General features: G+C 41.1%; 1 pseudogene; it reads right to left on the bottom strand.

The window, feature by feature from the left end:
- Nucleotides 1–6,146: 6,146 nt before the first annotated feature.
- Nucleotides 6,147–7,804, bottom strand: LOC125128504 (tubulin alpha chain-like; annotated as a pseudogene).
- Between the last annotated feature and the right edge of the window lie 11,526 nt (nt 7,805–19,330).

Raw genomic sequence — 19,330 nt, 5'->3', positions numbered from 1 at the left:
AGATCTTAGGGGAGGAGCCAGGATTTATTTAAACTTTGGTCTTTTGTTGTTGTTGTGGCAAACTTTTGTTTTTTTTCTTTTTTCCCCACCCCACAGCATATGGAAGTTCCTGGGCCAGGGACTGAATCCAAACCCAGCTGTGATGACCTACGCCAAAGCTGCAGCAACTGCCAGATCCTTTAACCTACTGTGCTGGGCTGGGGATCGAACCTGCACCTCTACATCCACCAAACTGCTGCACTCAGATTCTTTTCTTTTTTTTTTTAAATGACTTTTATTTTTTCTATTATAGTTGGTTTACAGTGTTCTTTCAATTTTCTACTGTACAGTATTCTTTTTTTTTTTTTTTAAGGGCCACACTTGCGGCAAATGGAAGTTGCCAGGCTAGGGGTCAAATCAGAGCTATAGCTTCTGGCTTACACCACAGCCACAGCAACTCGGGATCCAAGCTGCATCTGCGACCTACCCCATAGCTCACCGCAACGCCAGATCCCCGACTCGCTGAGCAACAGGGATCGAACCTGCATCCTCATGGATGCTAGTCAGATTTGTTTCCACTGCGCCACAACCAGAACTCTTGCACTCAGATTCTTTTTTTTTTTTTTTTCCCCACTGTACAGCAAGGGGGTCAGGTTATCCTTACATGTATACATTACAATTACATTTTTCCCCCAGCCTTTCCTCTGTTGCAACATGAGTATCCAGACAAAGTTCTCAATGCTATTCAGCAGGATCTCCCTGCAAATCCATTCCAAGTTGTGTCTGATAAGCCCAAGCTCCCGATCCCTCCCATTCCTTCCCCCTACCATCAGGCAGCCACAAGTCTCTTTTCCAAGTCCATGATTTTCTTTTCTAAGGAGATGTTCATTTGTGCTGGATATTAGATTCCAGTTATGAGTGATATCATATGGTATTTGTCTTTGTCTTTCTGGTTCATTTCACTCAGTATGAGATTCTCTAGCTCCATCCATGTTGCTGCAAATGGCATTATGTCATTCTTTTTTATGTCTGAGTAGTATTCCATTGTGTATATATACCACACCTTCCGAATCCAATCATCTGTGGATGGACATTTGGGTTGTTTCCATGTCTTGGCTGTTGTGAATAGTGCTGCAATGAGCATGTGGGATTGCACTCAGATTCTTAACACACTGTGCCACAGTGGGAGCTCCTGAACTTGGGTCTTTATGATGTGCCAGCGGGTCTTCTCCAACCACTGAAGTACAAACAAGTCAGAGCCATCAGAAGAAACACTTCTGTTTTATAAAACCAAACTGGACCCCGAAAGGGAGCAGTGATGGGTTCCTTATCAAATGGTGACTCAGAAGAGAACGTTCTGGTGGCCAGCAGAGACTGGGAATGAGCAGCCTACTCCACCCGCCCTGGAGCACTGTCTTCACTTCTCCCCCAGTGTGTGCTTAGCCTTTATGCGTTTTCCTCCCCCTCTAATGTGAGCTCTTGGAGAACAATATCGAACATTATTCATCCTCATCTCCCCAGGCCCGGGATAAGGCTGAGCCCTCCTTAGGCACTGCCCGCCTCCGGGAGGCCCCTGCCCATGTGGCCTGAGATGGGTGGTCCGTGAGTGATGGCAAAGGAGGGTCCTGCTCCAACCAGCCTCCAAGTGGCTCCCAGTCCCAGTTCACACCTCCCACCTCTACATTCTCAGGGCGCCCTCTTCCCCGGGACCTCAACACACCACCTTCTCATCACCGTCCTGGGTACAAGGCTTGCATTTATCCCTGGAGCTATTCATGCCCAGGAATGGTTTTCCTCTTAGCTTCTTTGAAGTGACCTGATCAAGTGAAGTGAACACATACTTGGAACAGAATAATGTGCTTCCTTTTCTAAATAAGATCTCCTTATTTACAAAATGTAGCTCATAAAACATCTTTCACAGATAATCAATACTAAGGTTTTTTTTTTTTGTTTTTTTTCCATCATCGATTACTTGATTCTCTGTCCAGGGCTCCTGGTCAACATGATTGGGCCGGGCTCCTTCAGCAGGGGCGTGACTGCCTTCTGGTGGCAATGGGACCTCTGAGCCTGTTGCCTCAGGAAATAAGGCAGAGGTCCCATATTTTGGAGGATATATCTCTTCGTGGGAAGAGAAAAATCGTTGCTCTGCATTCCAGCTCCTGGGCCATTTGCACCAGCTATTTTGGGGAAGGGGAAAGCCAGGCTCCCAACCATTTCCCCAGAGAAAAGACACCAATGTCAATGTCAGCCATTAGGAAACATCATTAAAGCAGATGAGAAACGGGCTGTGGACGTTTTTATGAGCCCAGAATACTCTGCTTGGAGATTTTATGGCGACCACAGGAAGCCAGGGAGACAATGACATCCACACCCTTTTCTAGAGTCTGGTGAAGAGCCTTTTTTTTTCTTGTGCTCAACAGAGTGTGGTTTTTGAAAGGGAAAGTTCCTGTTGGGGGCCACATCCAGCTAAGCCTTATTCAGAGAATTTGTTGATCTGTTAGAGATGGGATTCTCCAGGCCAAGTAGCTGTGGGCTCAGTGCCCAAATCCTTCCAGAACTGCAAAGAAGATTCTTCTTTTTGATTCCAGGATCCTCTGGGAACTAGTCTTTGGAGAATGCTGTTCAGTTGAAATCTCTATGTTTGCAACACCCATCTGTCATCTCTATATCTTTGTTTTCTTCCTTTTTTCACATGGCAAAATGAAGTTCAGAAAGGTTGGGAAACTTGCATAGACACATCAATGGTAAGCAGTGGAGTCAGAATCTTTGACTCCGCCTTTTCTTCTGTTCTATCATGTTGCCTCTCTACCAGGCCCAGAGATGCAGATTTAAGGCAGGGATAGGAAAAGGGCTGCACAAATAAAACTGTCCCCAAGTGAGGTCTCCAGGGTCTATATTTAGGTCTACTAGCTCAGCACAAATATTTTGCTCTGAAAATCAGGAGTTGTGTTTTTAAGGCATTGATCTACACAGTGAAATAAGAGGGAAGTTCTAAACAGTTTGCTTTCTGCCATCATAGTATCACAATGGTGTCTTTTCCCTGGAGTTCTAGGAGAGGGAAGAGACAAATTATCCAGAATATTCCTGAAATGCAGAGCTTTCCTTTTTATATTGACATCTTGTGGCTGTCCTGTGTTACTGCAGTCTGCATTGCCTCATGAGCCGAACATTTAATTTTAATAACATTTATTTTACTCTTCCATGCATGAATTGAACGAGGCATTTCTAAGCACCTGGTAGGTACCAGGCACTGTGCTAGGCACTTGAGAATATTAGGATAGACTTACAGAAGAACCATGGGAAAGACCAAAAGACGATACTACAGCAGCTCACTACTGATGAATACAAGAACTATAACTCAGGGAGCACCCGCCCTGCAGGGTATCAGGCACTCAGTAATAACTATCTGGTCTGTAATCATCATCTCACCATCTCTTCACAAGGACCCTACCTGGTGACTACACTCATTCACATTTCAGATTTGAGGAAACTAAAGTGAGACGAGATTATTCAAATTACCCAAGTTTAAAAAAAGCTTGTAAGTGGTGAACTTAGGCTTTTGAAAGCTGATTATTCCTATGTCAAAGTCAGAATTACACTCTTCTGTGTGCAGATCACAAGTACTGATTAATTCCAATGATGAGGTGACACTGGAGAAGGACTTAGAGAATGGCCATGTTTCTTCTGTGAACCCATGAAAATTTAACCCATGATAATATTAGCTTATCGAACTTTCCAGATGTCAAGATGTTTAATTCTATTCAGCTTAGCGTAATTGCCCCACCAAAGGAAAAACAAAACAAAACAAAACAAAAAAAAACACCTCTGGTAATATCATCATGCATATAATTTAGCTAGATTTCCTGCACAAACTGATAGATACCTGCATTTACAAGCCATTGGAAGTACTATATTGTAGCCTGCTTATTTTATCTAGTACATTAGATTTCTATTGCTATCTACCTAATTACCACAAACTTTGTGGCTCAACCTTTTATCTCATTGTTATCTAGATCAGCAGTCCAGGCAGGCTTGATGGGCTCTCTGCTCAGGGTCTCAAGGTGACTGTGGGGCTGAGCTTGGGGCTGGACTCTCTGCCTGAGACTCTGCTTCCAAGCTGACTCAGGTTGTCGGCAGAAGTCAATTTTTTGTAGTTGTAGGACTGAGAGCCCCTTTTCCTTGCTGGGTGCTGGCCAGAGACCACTGTTCATACCCAGAGGCTACTCTCAGGTCCTCGTCAGTGGCCCCTCCATCTCAGCCATGGAGACCTCCCGTGGCTCTCAACTCCCTGCCTTCCCCTTCTGCATCTATGGCAGAAATCACTTTGTTTTAAAGGGTCCTTAAATTAGGTTCATTCAGTTAGGCCCCTGGATAATCTCTCCTATGTTAAGCTCAACTGATTAGTAACCTCCGTTACATCACAAAATCCCTTTTGCTGTATAATCTTACATACCATGGGTGTGCCAACTGGGGACCAACATGGGTCATTTTATAATCCTTCCTACTGCATTTAACAATTATTCTTTCTACATATATTTTTTGGAGGTCTCCTCATAGCTCCAAAGCTATGACAGTGAATTAAACAGACGAGCCCCTGATTCATGCAGCTGATAGACTGATGTTCTGGAAAGAGAGATAATTTGAATTTCCTAAAATACCTTGTGCTTTTTCATTATTTATGGCTGCCTAATCCCATTATATAAATGCACCACAAATTAAATAAATAATTCCAATTACTGGACAATTTATTTTTTCTTTTGTTTTTTTGCTACGCCTGTGGCATGTGGAAGTTCCCCAGGCCAGGGATGGAACCCAGGCCACAGTGGTGACAATGCCAAATCCTTAACCCACTGGGCCACACAGAAACTCCTTGGTTTTTAATTTATGGTATATGTGCTACCAAAGCGAGCAGCTCTGTGTTTAATTTATAAACAACCCTGAAATGGACATTCTTTTACCAGACAGATGCCTGCAGATGGAAGATATTAGCCAAAGTGTTTGACTTCTTTATTCATTTATTTAAGGGCCACACCTGTGGCATACACAAGTTCCCGGGCTACGAGCTGAATCTGATCTGCAGCTGCCAGCCGAAAAATCACAGCCACAGCAACACTGCATCCAAGCCATATCTGTGACCTACACTGAAGCTTGTGGCGTTGCTGGATCCTTAACCCACTGAGTGAGACCAGGGATTGAACCTGCATCCTCATGGGCACTATATTGGGCTTTTAACCCTCTGAGCCACAAGGAGAATTCCTGAAGTGTATGATTTTGATACCTGTTACTAAATTGCTTCCTGGAATGCCTGAACCAACAAACATTCCTGCCCACATTGCTATTTTTTGTTTCATCTTTGCAAATGTTTCTAGTGAAACTGAACATTTCATACACACACACACACACATATATATATGTAGAGAGAGAGAATATTTGTAACTCTTTTATGTTTTTCCTGTTCACACTCTTTGCCAATTTTTCACTAGATTTCATTTATTTTCTATATGATTTTATTAGAGTTCTTTAAATATTAGGGTATTAACTTTGCTGTCATATACACTGCAGTTTTATCTCAGTTCATTGCCTTTTAATTTTATTTATGACATCTTTTAATAGAAGAGATTTTTAAGATCCAACATTTAGTTATGTTTTTCTTTATGGTTGTGCTTTTTGGTAAAGCCTTTTTCACTCCTTCATGTAAGCATGCGCTTGTGTTTTCTTTTCTTTTTTTTTTTTTTTTTTTTTTTTTGCTTTGTAGGGCCACAGTTGTGGCATATCGAGGTTCCAGGGCTAGGAGGTGAATCAGAGCTGTAGCTGCTGGCCTACACCACAGCCACAGCAATGCAAGATCTGAGCCACGTCTGCAACGCTGGATCCTTAACCCACTGAGCGAGGCCAGGGATCGAACCTGTGCCCTCATGGATACTATTCAGATTCGTTAACCACTGAGCCACGACTGAAGTTCATGCACATGTCTTTTCTTTGCTTTTTCTTTCTCAAAGCCTTTACTTTTTGAGACATGACAGAAAAAAATCTTACAGGTACACATGGAAAATACATGATCAGAGTTGAAAGTGAAGACATCTAATCAGGAAGCTTCCACTCCTGTCAGCTGATGCTGAAGCTGAAGTTCTGAGTAGGACACGCTGCAGGGCGTCAAGGAATGGTAGTTAGTATCCCTCTCCCTTTCCCTCAACAGAATCCACACCAACCTCCTCATAATCCTTCTCAAGGGCAGCCATGTCCTCACAGGCCTCAGAAAACTCTCCTCCCTCCGTGCCCTCACCCACGTATCAGTGAGCAGAGGCACGCTTGGCATACATCAGGTCAAACTTGTGGTCCAGGTGAGCCCAGGCCTCAGCAGTGCTGCAGTGATGCTCAGCACGCACACAGCCCGCTGTACTTTGGCCAGGTCTCTGCCAGGGACCACAGTGGGGGGGGCTGGTAATTAATGCCAACCTTGAAGCCAGTGGGGCACCAGTCCACAAACTGGATGCTGCGCTTGGTCTTGATGGTGGCGATGGCGGCATTGACGTCTCTGGGAACCACGTCACCATGGTACAACAGGCAGCAGGCCATGGGTTTACCGTGGCGAGGGTCGCATTTCACCATCTGGTTGGCTGGTTTGAAGCCAGCATTAGCGATCTCTGCTACAGAAAGCTGTTCCTGGTAGGCTTCTCAGCAGAGATGACAGGGGCATGTGTGGCCAGAGGGCAGTGGATGCGGGGGTAGGGCACCAGGTTGGTCTGGAATTCCGTGAGATCCACATTCAGGGCCCCATCAAACCTCAGGGAAGCAGCGATGGGGGACACAATCTGGCTGATAAGACGGTTTGGATTAGTGCAGGTTGGGTGCTCAGTACCGAGGTTTCTACGACAGGTGTCAGAGATGGCCTCATTGCCTACCATGAGGGCACAACCTGAGTGCTCCAGGGTGGTGTGGGTGGTGAGGATGGAGTTGTAGGGCTCAACTACAGCTGTGGAAACCTGGAGGGCTGGGTAAATGGAGAGCTCCAGCTTGGAGAATGGAGAGCACCAGCTTGGATGTATTTTCTATTGAGTTTGTTTTTATTACAGAAATATTTAACTTGGCCCTAAATTAGGGACTTTTACCTTCTTTTTCAAAAGTGTAACCAATTGATCTCCCATTATTTCATGAATAAACCAAACATTTCTATGTGTCCAAAATATTTCCAAATACTTTGCTCTCTCCTGGACTTTTTATTTTTTTAATTAATTTGTTTTTTGTGTCTTTTTGTCTTTTGTAGGGCCGCACCAGTGGCAAACGGAGGTTCTCAGGCTAGGGGTCTAATCGGAGCTACAGCTGCTGGCCTACACCACAGCCATAACAACACGGAATCCGAGCCACATCTGCGACCTACACCACAGCTCACAGCAATGCCAGATCCTTAACCCACTGAGCAGGGCCAGGGATCAAACCCACATCCTCATGGATGCTAGTTGGGTTTGCTAACCACTGAGTCATGAGGGGAACTCTCCCGCGTTTTTTAAAATTGAAGTATAGTTCATTTACGACATTGTGTTAGTTTCGGGTATACAACAAAGTGATTCGGTGTCATATATATATCTATGTGTAAAACTGAATATATAGAACAGTTATAACACATGCGTGTTGCACATGCTCTTTTTTGATGCAGGTTTTCTGAAACACCCTTCCGCATTGCTCTGGCTTCACGTGCTAATGAGCTCACCCCTGCCTTTCCTTTAAGACTGAATTCTGACGACTTCAACTTCAAGAAGGGCTCTGGGACATTCCCCAGTTCCTCTTCCCCCACATTCCTCTCCATACCTCCCCCCACCATCCCCATGTTCCCAAACACGTGGAGAGTGGGTTTAGGGATTTTCGTATTCTCATATTATTATCATCACCATCCCGCAGAATATCATCATTTTCTATCGAGGTCCTTGTATTTGAAAAACATAAATTACATGAAGGCTCAGACCATACCCTACTCATGTATAAGCCCATGGACTATAATTACAGACAAACCCAATAAAAACATGTGTACAAATGTATACTCTCGAATAGCTGTTGAAGTTTCTATAACACTTCTGCCAAAATTCATCATCTTTGTCCAACTCTTCCTTCAGTATAACTTCTAATTTCATGCCCCCTGCTTTAATCATGGCCCTTAAAAGCAATCTGAACTCTGCTTGAAAGGGTGGACTAATTCTTTGGGGAAATTTTGTATCTCAAGTGAAGCAAAGAGAGCATGGATTTTGTAAAGCCTTCCTCTCCTATTGCTAATTTTGGAGTCTCAAAACTCAAAGGAGCAGGTCATTTCTTTCTTCCAGGCTAGAGTAGCTTTATTACTGAGTCCACATGTGCTAACACTTCCTGGAGCCTGGTGACTGCAGTTCCTGGGAGACGTGAAGGAGCTTTCATTGAACCTGCTCTGCTTGGCTCTGCAGACCTCTTTGAAATTAACTTCACGTGTTATCCAGGCCACCCTAGGTTGCTATGGAAACCAACATGTCAGATCAGCAAAAAACAAGATAAAGATTTGGAAGAAGTCACTGATGCTGCAGCTTCCTTTTCAGTATCTCTGTAATTCTCTCTTTGTGTAGGCGCATTGTTTATGAGTGTGTGTGTGTGTGTCTGAAAGTGAGTTTGGTGTCAAAAACCACACTGTCCGTTTTCCACTGAGTGTACAGGCTGTGTTGGGAATCTCCAGCTGATTTGGTACTACATGGGGGGGCTTCTTCTGATAGACACCCTAGCCTGGGGATCCCAAAGAGAGCAATACCTTTCTCATTACAGTCGAAATGGACTTCAGAGAAGAAATAGTTTTGTGAGGAGAAATAACCCACCATCAGTCCCAAGGATTAAGCCACATTCCACAGAAAGGAAAATAAAAAACGGCAGTCGGGTCAGTGTTTTGCCAATGTCTCCGCTGTTAATACGGGGCTCCAGTCCTGAGCCAGGGAAAACGTGTCACTCAGACTCGGAGGAGTAAAAGCCCCTGTTTCAGTTTGGTCAGAGAACCCACCCAGGCAGCACAGTGGGAAATCTTTCCAATATTAGAAGTTCCAGCTGGATGCTGCAGTTGCTTTGGGCTCTCATTTGGAATGAGGTAGACTAAGGAGAAAAGCCTCATGGCTGGTTTATACTCACTCGGGCTTCATTCGCTAGGAGGGTGGGACAGAGATCTGGGATTGCTGGTGTTCTTGCAGCTTTATATACACACTGGGGTCGGAGACTGACGTGGCGCCTTCTGGTTACTCAGTATGTGGGGCGGTGTGTTGAGGTGGGTGAGGTCTGGAACTCAAAGCCCTTAGGAGAGAAAGAAACTGTTCTGAGCATTGATGGCCTACCAGGTACTGTCCCCAAATGTTTCAAACCCATCATATGATAGATCTCACATCAAGCCTGCAGGCTGCATATTACCTACGTTTTACAGTTACATAATCAAAGATATTAGGTAAAATGCCCATTTAACGAGTCAGAAGCCAGCATGAGATTGGACCCCAAGTCTTCAGGGCATCCTGAACACTGATTTTCTTTCCACTTCCCATGATAGCACATGAACTGTTACAGGAACACTTACAATTATAAAAGTGCCCTGTAGTTGCACATTACTGTTCTTGCCTAGCCACTCCCTTCTATATACAAATGATTTTGGAGAGCATGGCTGTAGAGAAAGGGTTAGTAACTCCATGAAAACCCCTCTCCTATTGGGAAACTGAGCACCCAGTTTAGGATGAGTCAGAAAAGAAAATTAAAATTTAATTTCCTTTTCCCTCCCTCCCTTCTTTCCTTCCTCCCTTTCAGTAATTCAGCCAGTGATTTCAAATTTATTCCAAGTCAGCCTCTGTACTAGGCACAGGGCTAGAGCGATGAGTCCAGCACACTGAACTCCATTCCTTCCGGGACTGGATGGCATTTCCAGGACAGATTTGGCTTCAGAGGCTTCCTGGACATAATCCGCTTTGTTAGTGGCCTGAGTGGATAGATTTCCCCTTACTCTCTTGGGAGCTTACCTTTGCAAAAGAGCATTACGATTTTCTTTTAGACTCATCTTTCTAGATATATTGTGACCGAAAGGTATCTTTCATTTCACACATATTTACTGAGTACTCACTTTATGGCAGACACCCTCAGGCACTCCCAGGGAGCAGAGATCTCTGCTCTTGCAAAGTACCTCATATTGTCCAATGTTCTAATCAGGGCAATAACTGCCGTAATTATTATGTACCGGGACTCTCTCTAAACATCGTGTGTATATTAACATGAGTATTTCTTTAGTGAATAAGTGATCGTGATCTTGATACCATTACCATTTTACAGATGAGGAAACAGAGGTCCTGGGAGCGAAGCACATACTCATGGATGTAAATGAAGGAACAGGCGTATGAATGAATAAAGTAGAAAATTCGAGACATTCAAATTCGAGTCCCTTTGAAGTTGAAACCCTCACAATGTGCTGCTCCTGGAAGTCAGTGGTTTGTAATTCTGGAAGATTCCTATGGTGGTCTTCATCTAACATTGATAATTCTGACCTATTTCTTTCTCTGACCATCTTTTTGTTGATGACACTACCCAGAAGATTATTTTTCAGGAACAATGCCTCAGAGAGGCTGAGAAACAGTTCAGATAGAGTCAGACGTGGGGCAAGCCCATCATCAATATCTCATACACACAACTTTCAAAACTCAAGACCAGTGAAGGTTTCTCAGATGTAATAATAATGCACTGTGTTATAGATCGGTGATATGTGAAGTTATAAAATATTCATAAAACATTTCCTCTCAGTGATTGGAAATTCTAAGCCATCACTCTGTCTTTGCTCCTTGAAGTAGGATTTCCTGTTGGTGATGTAAGCAGATCTTCCTGGCTAGCGAACATAATTCCTCCCATGGTGGATTTGCTAAACATATGATGTGTTTGTATGTCTATCTTTTACTAGAAAGAGTAATGTACTGAACATTGGGTCCAAGCACTTGTTGATGTTCCTTTTTCCCCAAATCCTTTACATAAGGGTATACTTACTGTTGATGGCATACTTAGAACAAAAGGAAAATGACACTAAATTCAACATGGTGGTGGTACCGGGATTTTATTTTTCCGTCACTTGATACCATTATGTTTGTTGTAGTCATGCAAGGCACATATTTCTACAAAGTCCTACCATAGTCCAATTGGATTTGTTATTAAGAGGATTTTTCTAGGTGGATTACGCATTGCTAAAAAAAGAAAGCCAACAAAAATTGCAAAATTTTATTTAAAAATATTGGTGCTACTTTATCAATTTATCTCTTTTTAAACCGATTGTAAACTATAAATCTCTAATAAAATACAAATTAGTAAATTCAGATATAAAGTAAAAATTCAGTGTGTTGCTTGAAATCAGAAAATAGCTTTTATAACTAATAAGAAAATAAGTACAAAGTCTGAGATCATGACCTCTCATATTTACTGATACTGTGGAAACAGTTTTCCACTTGTAACTAGGTGGGTGGATAGAGATGCAAAACTTGGAAAATATTTTCTAAGGTACTCAGCTGCAGGAATGACCTTCAGAATTATTGGTAGCCACACTCTAGAAGGAAAACATTCCTTTAATCTTTATCCATAGAATAGTTGTGCCTGTGAGCTTGTAAATGGAAACTTAAAGTATTTATAACTTTATATATTGTCTATAAGAACGATTTTTGTTATTGTATAACACAAGTTCTTTCTTTTTCATAACATATTTTTTTCCTTTCTTTACTGAACTATCACCTTCAGTGTGATTTGGATAAGGACATTTTCTGTCCCATCTTCTGCAATATTTTCATTCGCTATAGAGACATGAAGTGGAGAATGTACTTATAAAATCACAAAGCTGGAAAGAGGCATGATGAACTCAGAATTCTACTTAAAATACGGTTTAATGATAACCATTTGGTAGACTTACAATTCTAGAGGCATAAATCACAAATCTACAGAACAGTGATAGAAATCTAAAACCTAGCTAATGGGAGAAAATTACATTTTCATTACAGTAATATATCAAAACAGTATATCAATATGACAAATACATCAATGGAATATTTGCTTTGGTCGTATTTCTGGGAAGTATTTAATGACATGGAAATGTGCTTTTACCAGAATAAGTGATAAAATATAGACTACAAAACTGAATACCTATGTGTGTGTACCATATAGTGTATGATACCAATTTGCTAATTTTGATAAGCAAATCCACTGAAAACCTATAAAACAGAAAGATTAAACTTAACCATAGCTATTTTAAGATTATGAGTTGTTTATAAACACTCTATTGTATAAAAACACTAGTTCTACACTATGTTGTATTTCCTAAATGTTATTGTTAATTTTAATAGTGTAGAGCTAATACTTTTATTTCTGGAGAATGTGGCCTGTCATGTCATTTGAAGATACTGCTAATTTGCATGTATATTTGCATGTATAAATTTATCTACCTATTCTTTTTCAGATTCTTTTCCAAAATAGGTTATTACAATATATTGAGTACAATTCCCCATGCTATAAGAAGGTCCTTGTTTACCTATTTTATATACAGTAGCATTATATGTTAATTCTAAACTCCTAATTTATCTGCTTCCACCCCCGGCCCCGATTCTAGTTTCCGATGTCACTTTTGCTACTTTCTCTTTCTAATAAAGATTGTAATTCAGCACCACATTTCAGTTAAGATTGTATAAAATATTAAAAATTAGTTTCTGTCTTTTATGAACAATTTAGGCACATCTTAGAAACAAAAAATACCACTAAAGCATAGAAATATAGAAGAAACCAGTAAAACTAGAATTCATAACCTCAGGAGAAATAAAAATATTACAACTTTTTCCTGAGTACAATCATTACATACGTACGTGTGTATAGTTTTACAAACTAATTTTTTCACTAAACACTTGTAAGTAACTTTTTATGTTAATGTATGTTCATCTCTATTGATTTTTCATAGCTGGCTATTTCCTTGTACAGTTGTACCACAAAGATTAGCAAATTTCATGAAGCAGAATATTAAGACTTCATGATCTTAGAGGATGAGGAGGGGGAAATGGCCCCTGGATACAGTGGATGGGTGTGATTTTCTGGCCATTGACCAGTCAAGGGAAAGTGCAGAATATGAAAGGCCACTTTGCCTCTGTTTCCTTTCCTACATTTTCTCTTTAGCCTTTTGGCCCTAGCTCAGGCATCTGCAGTCTTGATATTTTGGATCTGAGGTCAGTACTAGACCTGGGCCCAGAGGTTGTGTATGTGGCAGTGGATAGACATTTTTCTGGGGAGTTTTTACGACTTAGGAATTTTCAAATATACAATGTTAATATATAATATTGTCAACTATATAGACATTAAGTATCAGTTAAAGAATAAAAATCTTTCTAGAATCCAGAATATCATAGACCAATATTTCTAAATCCTAATTTAACAAATATTTCCATGGGAACTTTGGAAAGACTGATTTAGGAACTCTTTTCTAGCCTTTATTTATTTATTTATTTATTTTTTGTTTTTTTGGTTTTTTGGTTTTTTTTGAGGGCTGCACCTGCGGCTAGGGGTCTGGCTAGGGGTCTAATTGGAGTTGCAGCTGCCAGCCTACACCACAGCCATGGCAATGTGGACATACATACAAATGACCAACATGCACATGCAAAATGCTGAACACCACTAATTATTAGAGAAATGCAAATCAAAACTTCAAGGAGGTACCACCTCACACCAGTCAGAACGGCCATGATTAAAAAGTCTATAAATAACAAATGCTGGAGGGGGCATGAAGAAAAGGAAGCCCTCCTACACTGTTGGTAGAAATGTAAATTGGTGCAGCCACTATGGAGAAGAGCTTGAAGGTTCCTCAGAAAAAATTAAAACAGAGTTGCCATATGATCCAGCAATCCTACTGCTGGGCATATATATGGACAAAACTATAATTTTAAAAGACACATGCACTCCTATGTTCATAGCAGCACTAGTCACAGTAGCCAAGACATGGAAGTAACCTAAATATCAACTGACAGGTGAATGGATAAAGAAAATGTGGTATATATATATATATATATATATATATATATATATATAGAGAGAGAGAGAGAGAGAGAGAGAGAGAGGTGAATAGATAAAGAAGATGTGAGATATATATATATATATATATATATTCTATATATATATATATAGAATACTACCTAGCCCTAAAAAGAATGAAATAATGCCATTTTCAGCAACACAGATAGGCCTAGGGATTATCATACTAAACGAAATAAGTCTGAAAGAGAAAGACAAATACCATATGATACCACTAATATGTGGAATCTAAAATATGACACAAATGAATTTATCTACAAAACAGAAACAGAGTCACAGACCTAGACAACAGACTTGTAATTGCCAAGGGGGTGGAGGAGTGGGGCAGGGATGGATTAGAAGTTTGGGATTAGCAGATGGAAACTATGATATATAGAATGAAGAGATAACAAGGTCCTGCTGTATAGCACAAGGAACTCTATTCACCATCTTGTGATAAACCATAATGGAAAATAAAATGAAAAAGAATATATATATATATATATATATATATACACACACATATATATATACATATATATGTATAACTGAATCACTTTGCTGTGCAGCAGAAATTAACACAACACTGTAAATCAACTATACTTTAATAAAATGAATTTTTTTAATGGTCATTGATGATGATGATGTGACTGAGTGAAGATTACAATACTAGTGGTTATAGAGAACAAAAATAATGTAATGATATTGACCCAATATAGTCATTCACATTATTTTCTCCTCCTGCTGAAAAAAGGAAAATTCAATCCCTCCAGATTTTTTCAACCAGAATGATCCAGCATTCAGTCCTAGAATTCAGCTCTTCATATTGTTCTATGAATTTCTCCAGGCTCTCTATAGACTCTTTCACTTTCCTACAGGTATTCATGGGGATCCACCTGGTGTATCAACTACACACATGATATATTCTTTTATATCATGGCCACAGCAGCAGTAGGAACAGCAGCAAATATTTATCAAAAGCCAGATGTTTTGGCTCTTGCTAGAACATTATATTCCCTTCTGAGGAAGTGACTACACAAGATTAGAGAACAAGCCTTAGATTTAATCTGATCAGTTAAAAGCTTTGTTTTGATGCTTCCATTAGTACAATGCCACTTGATACTAGGAATAGGATGGAAGAGAAACAAGTTGAAAAGTGAACCATTATAGTTTGAGAGTTTAAGCTATAGGTCAACTTATTGCATCACATTGAAATTGCACAATGACCCTATAAGTAAGTGGTACTATATCCATTTTTATAGATTTCAAGACAACGGTCCAAAGACATGCAGCTTGCCAACGCAATGATACAATGGAGAGAGGATTTGAACCCACATTTCTCAGACTCCAAAGCCATGCTTTGTTCCACTACCTTTAATGATCTTGAAAACTGAGTGATAGCTTCAGAGACTGTAATTGTCGGAGTTATCAATGACATTTTTTTCAAACTCAGTGATCATGTGGTTTCAGTGTGAGGAGGCATATCAATTACAGCTAAGTGTGGTTTGCACAGGGGTCAAGGTTATTGATAACCTCATCAATAAAGAGCATGAACTTAATTCTACCCAACCCAATGTGACTCGATTCAATTCAAGCTAAAATTACTTTTTTTTTTTTTTTTGAGTACCAATTATCTGGTCAATCATCTGCTGGGTCTCTGTACTGGAACAGAAAGGAAGCATAGGTGTGGACTTTATCTTTCCAAATCTTGTAGTCTAGCTAGTGATACAGCTATAAACTAGAACAATTAATAGGCAATTTCATGTTAACCTGTGAATTGATGACAGCAGCAAAAGCATACACTATGAGTCAGATAACTCAGGTATTGGATGCAGGTTTTGATACTTCCTAGCTGTATGATGTAGAGCATTTTCTCATGAGCAAGAAGAGAGTAAAAAATCTTTTTAACAGTTTTTTTCTTGAGCGTCAAAAGAAACACTACTTTAGAAGTCCCTTTGGATTCCATATGAGCCACGGAGCTCTGGTTCTTTCGAAGGATCGAAATAAAAGTGGTGGTCACATTCCTCTTCAAATAATTAATTTTATCAATGTATTTAGTTAGGGGCTGAGACACCTCAGAGAACAGAAGGAACCAAGACCTTGATTGCTAAGGTTTGAAGGCAGAAAATGGGTCTGCTGGGCTGAATCAGTTCTGTATAATTCATAAATCCCCAGAAAGGAGAACTGGTGTCTGGCCAAGTGTAGATGACAAGACACATAATTTTTGATCCAGGTATCTTGGCAGCATGAATTGGAAGATTTGTGTATCTTTGAGCTGAGGCAGTTTCGGTCTGGGGCACATGTGACAGAAGGTCTCATGGAAAGAGGGAATGTTTCCCTACCACCTTGAGAAGCCACCACAGACTTGGATCATTTAGGGCTTATGGACTCCATCTAATAGCAGAAAAGAGGTGGCTGGGTAATGTTAGTGGCAGAAGTGGCAGGGAGAGAAATCCCAGAATTAGAAACCCTGTATTCTTAACTTTATTATTATTTTTTTTCCATCAGGCATCAGACTCTGTTAGGAGAGACTGCATTAGACGCGTGGTTCCACCACTGGCTATGGGTCAGCAGGAGGTTTCATCTCGAGCATCATCTGATGCATACCCTCTAGTCCATAGCATCAAATGAGCAGATGACATCTTTGTTCTTGTCTCATGCTGATCTCTCTGAGACCCACAAAAATCTTGGGGTAAGGAACTTCATAAAAAGTTTGGGAATTTTGCTAGAAAATAGGTCGTGACTTAGAAAGATCACAATTTTTTAAGGTTTAGGTGCATAAGGCTGTATTTTCACTCAGAGGCTACCGAAACCTGAAATATCTTGGAGACTTAGAAAAATGATCTAGCACTGAGTTGATTATTTTAAAAATTATTATTTGAACGCAGGTGTAAGACATTCCTTGAGGGGTTTTCCTCGGGTGGAAAAAACAATGTAACATTTTCTTTGTCATAGGAGAGCTTGGTGGATACATTGTCTTCACAAGTATTTACAGAAAACACTGCAGTAAGAAATTATCATCTCTGTATATGTATAATTTGAAAGCCACATGGCACAGGTGAGGATCACCCCGGCATGGCTGCAGAGAGTCTTGACAGTACATTTAAAGCAGATCATACAGGGCGGCTTGGAAGGTGACCTCTGAGAAACCCGACTCAGATGGTGGTCAAAACTCAGGGGTTCCTTTCAGGTGTTGACCATGAAGTCTACACTGGAGTTGCAGGAAGCAGGGAATGCCTCACTTTATTGTCTGTTTACCCTCTGTGTACACTAGGCTCAGAGTTAAGCACCTCTCATGTCATAAATGTGCCAGACCCCACCTAGTTCCTTTAGCCGGTGCCCCAGACTCTTCTTAACAGCAGATAAGGAGGAGTCACGTATACTGATGAACTCTTCTCTGCAGAGAGACACACCCTCTCTCTCTCTCCTTCTCATGCTTTTTATCATGCTCTATCTTCTGTGCTCCTATCCCCACTGGGTGGCTAACCCCTGATTCTTATTTTCTCTTTTGGGGTCTCTTCTGTCATTATATGATTTTATTTGGTCTTCTTAGTGTGATATTGATTTTCTCAAATTATGAGTCTTCTCTCCTTTCCTTGCTTTTTTGCCTCAGAAATGCTGCAAGAGGATAGTCTTCCCCAAGGCTGATTCTGGGAGCAAAGCCCTGACTTGGGCTGTGAGCTCAGAGACATACCATATGCCCTGAGGGGCTGGAATTCACAGTATCAGGTGCAGTGCTAAAGTATCTTTGTTAGTGTATATATATATGTATATTTGTCTTTTTAGGGCTGCACCCACAGCATATGGAGGTTCCCAGGCTAGGGGTGAATAGGAGCTACAGATGCTGGCCTACACCACAGCCACAGCAACATGGGATCTGAGCCTTGTCTTTGACCTACACCACAGCTCACAGCAACGCCAGATCCTTAACCCACTGAACGAGGCCAGGGATAGAACCCATATCCTCATGAATACTACTCAGGTTTGGTATTACTGCACCATGATGGGAACTCCTCTTTGGAAGTATCTTTACATGGTAAAGTTCATTCATTAATTCAGGGTTTTGGAAGGGGGATACTTTTCTTTCCTCCCAGTGAAAGAAACTGGAAGTCAGAGCCTCCCATCCTCCACACCTCTGATCCCATCCTCAAAATCTACACAAGTGAGCTCAAGCACAGGCAGGATGTGCATGTGTGTGCATGTTCATATCCACTTCTTCGTCCAGGCTCCCAGGACACTGCATGAAGCCATTATCACCTTCATTCTATAGGAGAGGCTGAGTCCTGCGGGGCTCAGTGAGCAATTCATGGTCGCCAGCTGCAGACAGTTTTGTGCCTGTTACCACGACCTTCTTAAGCCTCCTTGCTTCTGGCGGTTGAGATGTTATGAAACAGGAAAGTGCCCAATGAAGTTTTGAACTCATTGAGAGGCTTATCAACATAATACAAAGAGACCTAATTAATAAAGGTATCCTCAAAAATGATATCGGTTAGTTTCTATTTAACTCATAAAATACATTTTCTTCATACCTGCTGAGTGCTAGGCTAATGCTGAGTGTTGGCTAAATGATACCCTAAAAGATTTTACATTCTCCTAAGATGAGATAGATAGTGAGTACAAAGATTAATAAAGATGAAGGAAAGAGTGATAAGTGCTTTGCAGAATCACCTAGGGTGGTGTGGTAGGGATTGCCTAAGAAGGGGGCGTCTTACCACAGGAGAACAGAGTAGACATCTCTTAGAATAGAACAATGAAGTCAAAACCTGGAGGCAATAATCCAGCTTAAATCACACATTTCCTTCCAGTGGGATGCCTGCTGAAAAGAGCACAGTCATAGTGGAGGGTCTAGTTCCTTGGTGTAAGCTCATGCTACAGTCAGTAAATGGACCTCAGTGCCCTAATTCAGGAATTCCCATCGTGGCACAGTGGAAATGAATCCGACTAGGAACCATGTAGTTGTGGGTTCAATCCCTGGCCTCGCTCAGTGGGTTAAGGATCCAGCACTGTCATGAGCTGCGTAGGTCACAGATGCGTCTTGGATCTGGCGATGCTGTGGCTGTGGTGTAGACTGGAAGCTGTAGCTCCCATTAGACCCTTAGCCTGGGAACCTTCACATGCTGTGAGTGCGGCCCTAAAAAGCAAACGCAAAAAAAAAAAAAGCCCCAATTCAAAGTTGAAGGGCGGAAAAATAGGGCTCTATTGCCTACCTCCTAGGAGGGTTGTGAAATCGGAATATGATGATGCTAATCAAAACTATTTGCATATTGAATCAGTTACATCACTGTTATTCATTACAGAGGAT

The sequence above is a fragment of the Phacochoerus africanus genome, chromosome 5 (assembly GCF_016906955.1).
Source record: "Phacochoerus africanus isolate WHEZ1 chromosome 5, ROS_Pafr_v1, whole genome shotgun sequence".
Classification (NCBI taxonomy): Eukaryota; Metazoa; Chordata; class Mammalia; order Artiodactyla; family Suidae; genus Phacochoerus; species Phacochoerus africanus.
Note: the sequence above shows the minus strand (reverse complement) of the source record. Positions and strands in the feature narration are given on the sequence as shown.